An 8,569-nucleotide genomic window follows, 5' to 3' on the forward strand; every position below is an offset into this window, starting at 1 on the left:
ATAATGAGGATGAACATGACTTTTGTGGGCTTTACAAAAGGATGATCACTGCAATGTGGGTGAAATTTTTATACATTGTGTTAGATTTTGAATTTAAGGGTAGAACATGAATGAAAACAGTGAAAATGACATCAGTTATGTAGCTTTTTTTTTTCAGATTTCATTGGTTTTGAAAAAAATCAAGGAAAAGAAAGACACAAAGCAAGCAAGAAAGCCAATCAGTTGGCATTTTCATGAGGTGATTTTACAAGAGAGCTTTAAGAGAATCAAACAATGCTTCCGGCATTTGATGTAATCCTGGGCCACACATCAGCACACTCCTTAGCAACAGGTGGTATGATGACTTTATTTTTATTGTTTACTACAACCCCTGCAATTGTCTTCAAAGTATAGGAAAACACCATGTTTTCTCTGATATGACTTCCATTGTGTTATTACCACTGCTGGGTGAACCTTCTTCCAGAGCACTGGTTTCCCCTTTTTGACTGTGGCCATTACCATGTCACCCACAGCAGCTGCAGGAAGCCTGTTCAATCTTCCCTTAATTCCCTTCTCAGAGATGATGTACAGGTTCTTGGCACCTGTATTATCAGCACAATTGATGACAACTCCCACTGGGAGACCCAATGAAATTTGGAACTTGGCTCCAGAAGACCCACCACATCCTCGCTTAGACATCTTGGCTCCCGGAAAGTGTTATAGTATCCCTATTAATAATGTATTATGGTTCATTGTTGGACTGAGAAGAATCTGCTGGCATTTATAACTATTCATGTATAAGAAGGTGTTTGGCATAAACCAGCTGAATAATTGTGTCACTTTGGCTTACACAACTTCTCAGGCTTGTATCTCACTTCTTCAATGACATACTCATTCTAAATAACCCTGGTTGTCATGTTAGCAGAATATCAACTGTTCAGCTAATAAGTATTTATCAAGTACTCAAGGCAATGATGTTACATACAGCTCAGCTGCATAAGAAATGTCCTATTAAATGGTAAATTAATTTTACCACATCTTTAATTTTGTAGAATTATAGATATTCAAAGTCAAAGCATTTTATACTTTTAAAATAAATATCAATTTAATTGGGAAGTATTTCTGATTTTAGTTTTTTGTAATTTATTGATGATGTTTTGACTTTTTTTCTGGCAAAAACCATTATGTTTACTATGTATACCATATGTATCATTCATGTCATACAGGGTTCTTCTTTTGCTCTTCGATGCAGTTATGATTACAGAGAATGCAAATGCAAACACCAAAATTTACTATTTCGATGAATAAATGAATGATTTAGTGGATCTATTTCATTTCTAAATATAAAAGTATAGTATAGTTTTCAAAAATCCTAAGAACACTAATTTTTACTAATGGTTGTGACAATAAGGGGTTTGAACTATACTGCATAGGTTCCAGAAAAGGAAGTCTGTTTCATTTATTTAATAAGTTCCTCACCAAATTAAAATTAGGTTTAATTTTCTGAAAAGACACAAGAATTTTATATGTTATTTTCTTTTCAATATTGTAATTTTGTAATAACCCATTTGAAATCTTTAACTTTTCTTCTTAATACAATAGAAGAAAGGATTTGCCTATGGCACTCCACCTTCCCTTGCTGCTTTCTGGATAATTTTGGAAAATAACTATTTAAAGTTGTTTTCACATTTGGATTTTAATTCTTCTTCTTCTTCTTCTTCTTCTTCTTCTTCTTCTTCTTCTCCTTCTTCTTCTGCTTCTTCTTCTTCTCCTTCTTCTCCTTCTTCTTCTTCTTCTTCTTCTTCTTCTTCTTCTCCTTCTTCTCCTTCTTCTTCTTCTTCTTCTTCTTCTTCTTCTTCTTCTTCTTCTTCTTCTTCTTCTTCTTCTTCTCCTCCTTCTTCTCCTTCTTCTCCTTCTTCTTCTTCTTCTTCTTCTTCTTCTCCTTCTTCTCCTTCTTCTTCTTCTTCTTCTTCTTCTTCTTCTTCTTCTTCTTCTTCTTCTTCTTCTTCTTCTTCTTCTTCTTCTTCTTCTTCTTCTTCTTCTTTAGTGAGGCAATTGGGGTTAAGTGACTTGGTCCGGGTCACACAGCTAGTAAGTGTTAAGTGTCTGAAGCCGGATTTGAACTCAGGTACTCCTGACTCCAGGGCCAGTGCTCTATCCACTGTGCCGCCTAGCTCCCCCTGGATTGTAATTCTTAGTTGCACACTGTAGTAAAGACATGAAACTCTCTGGATTTTATTGATCAGGTGTATTTTTCAAGTCTCACATTGATTCCTCCATATCTTTAAGCCATCTAGTAGGAAAATGAGCTCCTAACTCTGTCTTGACCTTTTCAGAGTTTACTTTCTTCTATGCAAGAAAGTCTTCTAAGAAGCTTGAACTGCTTCTGGGCAAGTTTATCCAAAGAGATTTTTTTAAAAGACAATATTAGTCAGTTTCACATATTCCTGAAGATAATAGATTTTGCCTTGGATCTCACATGTAATAGAGAATTTGCCAAAGAATCAGAACAGATACAAGTAGTTGAGTATACCAGTTTAATCCCATTTTTCAGATAGCTCATGTTAAAAGTTTTGGTTTTGCCTAAATGATAAAGACTGACCATAGACTGGTATTAATTCATCATATTTGGGGATTATTTAAGAAAATCCATAACTTATGTAAAATAACTAATAATTATGAAATACTTTATAATATACAAAAAGAGTACCAGCCTAAGTATTCTAACACATGTTCACATTATTTCTGCATGTTTAGTCTTAGACAAGTCATTCACAATCCCTTTGCTTTTCATTTCATTAATTGTAAAACAGAAATACCTTTTTCATTGGACTTTTTTATGGAAATGAAATTAAGTAGATGTAAAAGTGCATATAGAAAGTGCAATTATAATTTTTATTTATTATGTTGACCCTACCTGTCTCCACCGTGACCTCACCAAAAAAAATCATAGAAAACTGGCAAATCACAGGTGCTAGTATTTATTTCATTGTAACCTTTTACAATAAGCTGATTATTTATGAACTTTAGTTTTCAAAAAGTAGACAGTAATCTTTCCTGAACATGAACAATATTAGCATTTTTTTAAAGAATATGGAGAGCAAGTAGAAGAATCCCTGGGTTTTAGTTCCAAAGTTTTGACACTCATTTGAAACTTATTGGAATCTAGTTTAAAATACAAATGATGAAATTTAGCATTTAATCCCTTTCACAACTTGGTTCCAATCAAATTGTCTTTATTGTATGTTATACCCTTTACATACTGGCCAAGTTGGTGTGCTTCCCTTTTCCTAGCACTTGGCATTTCATCTCCCTCTGGCATTTCTCTGGCCAAGTTTGACCCTTTCCCTTTCCCTTCTACCTTCTAAAATCTCTTGTCAAAACTTAGCTCATAGGCTCTCTCCAAAGTAAATGTTTTTAATCACAGAGCTGTCAACCAGTATTTTCATAAATATCTTGAAAAATGTATTTTGAGATAAATTTTTGTCTTAATAATTGTATGTATTTCATCTTTCTTTGCATTTACAAACATAATTCTGTGGAGTTGGAATGGTAGAGTGGATAGAGAACTGGGTTGGAATCAGGAAGACTCATCTTTATGAGTTCAAATTTGGCCTTAGATACCAATTGTGTGATTCTGGGCAAGTCACCTAACATTCTTTGCCTCAGTTTCCTTATCTGTAAAGTGAGCTTGGGAAGGAATGGCAAATCACTTCAGTACCCTTGCCAAAAAAAGAAAAATGGAGTCACAAAGAGTTGTACACAACTCAACCAAAATAATTCTATGTGTTTCATTTTTTTTAAATTTTGCATTTAGAAACATAATTCTGTGGAATTAGAGTCAAGATGATGGAATAAAAGCTAGGAATTTTACCTTAGATCTTGCATATCTTCCTTAAAATGATTTAGAAACCATAACAAACCCAATTCCAATTGGGAAAGTAAAGATAAAATCATAGTGAATCATTTTATCTAGCCCAGGACAAACTTAGGAGGACAGAGAAGATCTATAGACATTGGAATGGGAACTGTTCAGAAACTAAGAAGAGCAGAAGTAGTAACAGAATGAAAACAGGTAGAAGCATTATCTCCTATGGTTGTGGCCATAGTCACAGGAGTGTGAAGCATCATAGTAACCAATAATGGTAAAGGGACATGGGCACCTGAACAGAAAGAGATTACATGGGATTTCTGTAATAGCCTTGGAAGCAGAAATGAGTGCCATCTGGCAAACTCTGTCTTCCATTACCCAATTCTTCAGCATTGTTCAAAATTGGAAAGGAATGCCCGTGGGTACAAAAAAGCAGGGACTTTACATTTTAAAGAAGAAAAAAAAGTTCTCAAAACATAACTTTATGTCTTTGAACCCCAAAGTACACTGGGCATACAATTCTAACATTTAGCCCCACACATAAGCACACAGTGGAATAAAAAAAGGGCAGGAGACCAAAATCAAAGGGGGAAGGGGGTAGCAGTTCAGTCATTCTGAAGCTGCAGAACCTCCCAGCAGACTAACTGTGCCTGAGTCCAGCAACAGGCTATGATTATTTAACTACACCTAAAACAGTAGTCCCAAACTGACTCAGGATTTAGAGTGAGGTGCCGGAGGTCAATGAATATATCTTTCTGGATTATACCACTTTAGAAGCCCTGAAAACGTATATATATCCCCAAAATGATTTGAGAAAGCAACAGTTATACATAAGTGACAGAAACTCTAACCAGACACCGACCCTCTCCCCACCCCAGCAACAAGAGGAGAGCAGAATTCAAAACTGCCATGAATTCCAAAATTGAGAAGTAGGCAGGAAAAATGAGGAAAAAAAAAAGACTAACCAAAATAGCTACTATGAAAGACACACAAAAAAGTTAACACAAGGGAGAAATCACAAGAGACTAAATAAGGGTAAGCTGTTTACCTTACTACATGGGAAGATGATGCTTGTATTTTTTGAGAACTTTGTCATCACAAGGACTGTTACAAGTATTCTACATAGACAAAAGGGCACAGACGTTATTGTTACATTGGGATGATCTCAAAAGAATGGAAGGTTGATAAAGAGAGATATAGTGGGGGCGGCTAGGTGGCACAGTGGATAAAGCACCAGCCCTGGATTCAGGAGTACCTGAGTTCAAATCCAGCCTCAGAAACTTGACACTTACTAGCTGTGTGACCCTGGGCAAGTCACTTAACCCCCATTGCCCTGAAAAAAAAGAGAGAGATATACTAAGAGAGGGGGAAAGGGAGAAGAAGAATCAGGAAAATTCTCTCACAAAAATGGAGTATGGTAGGATGAGTTTATTCAATGGAGGGGAGAATGGAGAATCAGGAAACTCTTGAACTTCACTCTCATTTGAACTAAATTAAGGAGGAAAGAATTAATGCACATGCACAGATACACACACATAGTTGGGTACAGAAATTCCTTTACAAGAAACACATTTGGCCTGCTTTCCGCCACCCTCCACCTGCCCAGGGTTCCTTCTCCCTGCTTCCTTCCTTCCTTTCTTCTGCAGGCAGTGAGTGCCCCCTTGCCTTCCCTCCTGCCCCTATTGTTCCGCCCCCGTCCTCCCACCCTTCCCTTTCCAGCCTGCTTCCCCTTTTCCCTTCACTTGCCTCATGCCTGAAGTTTTTGACTTCCACTCCCATGAGTGACCAAAGACTTGACCACGAAATATATAACAGCAGCCATTTTTTCACTAAGTGGTGCGGGGGTTTGAATAAGTAAATTTTAGAGGAAAAAATAAAAGACATCACATGAAAAGAGTCCTAAATCACTAATAATTCAGGTTTTAAGGTTAACATTCTAGCTATACTGTCTAAAAAAGCCAATTGGTGGTCGCCAATAAATTATAAGCTTTAGCAAGAGTTAGACTTTTAAGCATTTATTAAGGAGAATAAGAATTTGGTGAAGAGAGAGAGAAAGGCCTAGATTCCTCTATCTATTAAAGGGAGAGAGCATTCCTAGCTCTACTCTCTGCCAGAGTACACAGGAAAGAGAGCAAGTCAGAGTGCCCACCTCCCCCTTCTTCCTCCCACAAGCAAACGTCACTTCCTGACACCAAAGAAAAGACGCATGGTCTTGCCCTCAGAGACCTTCACCTCATGGTGGAGCCTTTCTACAGTAAGTCTCCAGCAGATGGCATCATTCCAATCGTTACGAGGTGATGCAAATTTAAACAACCTTTATGTACCACCTCACAACCATAGGATTGAAAATCATGACAGAAAAGGGAAATGACAAATGCTGTAGGGATTGTGGGGAAATAAGAAAACTGATGCAATATTGATGGAGCTATGAATTATTCTAACCCTTGTTGAAAAACATTTTGTAATATATACCAAAAGCTATTACAATGGGCAGAAACTTTGCATCAGGAATATGCTGCAACAACAAAGAGATAAAATATAAAGTAAAAGGACCCATAAGTACAAAAATTGATAAGCAGCTTTTTTTTCTTAATAGAAAAAAGTTAGAAACTTAGGGGATGCCTATCAATGACTGAATAAATTATGACATGAATAAATGGAATACTATTGTGCTATAAGAAATTATGAAAGTGGTGATTTCAGAAAAAAAACATGGCAAGACATATGAACTTATGCAAAATAAAGTGGGTACAATTAGAAAACAATGTACATGATAAAAGAAATATTGCAGTCAACTGAAAGAATTAGTGTCTGATTAAACCAATGACCCATCACAATTAAAAAAAAAAAAAACCTCCTGATCCCTTCCACCTCTAGAAAGAGAACTGGTAGTTTCAGAGTGCATATTGAAGGACTGGGGGTGGGGATGGGGGTGGGGGTGGGAGTTAAATAGTGTAGTATTTATTTTCCATATCTTAAAATTTTGTAATGGGTTTTATCATGCATTCGAGGGTAGAGTTTGGGAAAGAATTTCAAACTAAAAATGAAACATATTTGAACAAAAATAATAAAGAGAATGAAAACATTATTCTGAGAAGGGGGCCATTAAGCTCACTAGATTGTCATAGGTGTTCATGAAACAAACAAAAAGAGGTTTAGCACCTCTGTTCTAAATAAGGGCAGTCCCAAAGGAAGACTTTCCTACCTCTCCCCCTAGTTTTTATCTTTCTCTCTGCCTCCCTCTCTCCCTCATTCCCATCATCACCTCCTCCTCCTCTTTCTACTCTTTCTTTTTCTTCTAGTTCTTTTTTGTTGCTTTTCATGTTGTTCATGTTTTTGTTCTTCTTCTTGTTCTTCTTGGTATTCTTCTTGGTCTTCTTCTCTCCATCCCTCTCCTACTCTCCATCCCTCTCCTTCTCTCTATCCCTCCCCCTCTCTCTATCCCTCTCCCTCACCTCAATTTATCATGTATTATTTATATGTGTATTGTTTATATGCATTTTACCTATTATAAATGTAATATACTTTAGTATTTGGCAACTTTCCTATTTCAATTTTGTATCTCAGTCATCTAGACAATGCCTTATATATCATATTTCCTTAATAAATACTTCAGGTATTGGGTTATAATGAAGCACCTCATTTCTTTTGTGCTTATCTACAAGTTAAACTGAATGCCTTACTAAGTAAAACTATTTAGAGATGAGTATTAAAAAACATGATGTTTTTTCATTATAAAATGGCAATAAGAGGAATATTTTCTCATTTTTATGCTCTGAAATTTCAATGATTTTTATGAAGAATAACAGAGGGTATCTTGGAGAGATGGACCCAAATCACACACAGTTAAAATGGACATGATATTGTGCTTTACCCCTGAGAACTACAATAATAATAATAATCCTTTTGTAGAGGACATATGCCAGAGATAGACTTACCCTTCTCATGAACAATTTCAATTCTTTTAAATCATAAATCAATATTTTCAGTCATACCTTAACATACTAGTTGGCAGATAATTTTGGCTATAGAATTTAGATTATTCTCTGCCTATCATTTTTATGGGTGGAGACCCAACATCTGGTCAGTATAAAAGCATTTAGATTGCAGAGGCTGGTGTCTAAATCTGTACACCAAGTACAGTCAGAATTCATTCTGAGCAGGTTCACCATACATAATCTGAGACATATGTTTGACATTATCTGGGAAAACAAAAACAATGAGTCAATGGCTTGAGCTCTACTTGACATTGAAAAAGTGTTTGGCTCCATAAACTGGCCCTGGGAAGAATATTTCACTCTGAGCATAACAGCTAAGGTTCCATTATTAATGTAAATAAACGCAAGGGAAGAGGGAAGCCTTGATGAGTGCCATGGTAAAAATTAAATAGCTCTGGGACTGCTGATTGGTGTTGATTTTAGTAACAGGCTGGGAATGCAGACATTTGATCCAGCATATAATGTTATCATGAGCACTCACACTGACAATTGTCCTGGAGAATTAAGTACTTGAATATTGGAGGATACAAGGTGCCCAATGACACCTTTTAAATCCCTCAACTTTCTAGAAAGGGTTTTTGGAATAAATTCCTACTGAGCTTTCAGGAACACAATTACCTCTATAAAGTGTTGGTGATTATACAAGTAAAAGCAAATAACTTCTTCTGTATACTGAATATTTGGATTAAAATGAATTTCAGGTCAAAAGCAAAACACACTG

At 36.1% G+C, this 8,569-nt stretch overlaps 1 pseudogene; it reads right to left on the reverse strand.

The window, feature by feature from the left end:
- Positions 1 to 266: 266 nt before the first annotated feature.
- Positions 267 to 678, reverse strand: LOC122725557 (annotated as a pseudogene).
- Positions 679 to 8,569: the final 7,891 nt, after the last annotated feature.

The sequence above is a fragment of the Dromiciops gliroides genome, chromosome 4 (assembly GCF_019393635.1).
Source record: "Dromiciops gliroides isolate mDroGli1 chromosome 4, mDroGli1.pri, whole genome shotgun sequence".
NCBI classification, from domain to species: Eukaryota; Metazoa; Chordata; class Mammalia; order Microbiotheria; family Microbiotheriidae; genus Dromiciops; species Dromiciops gliroides.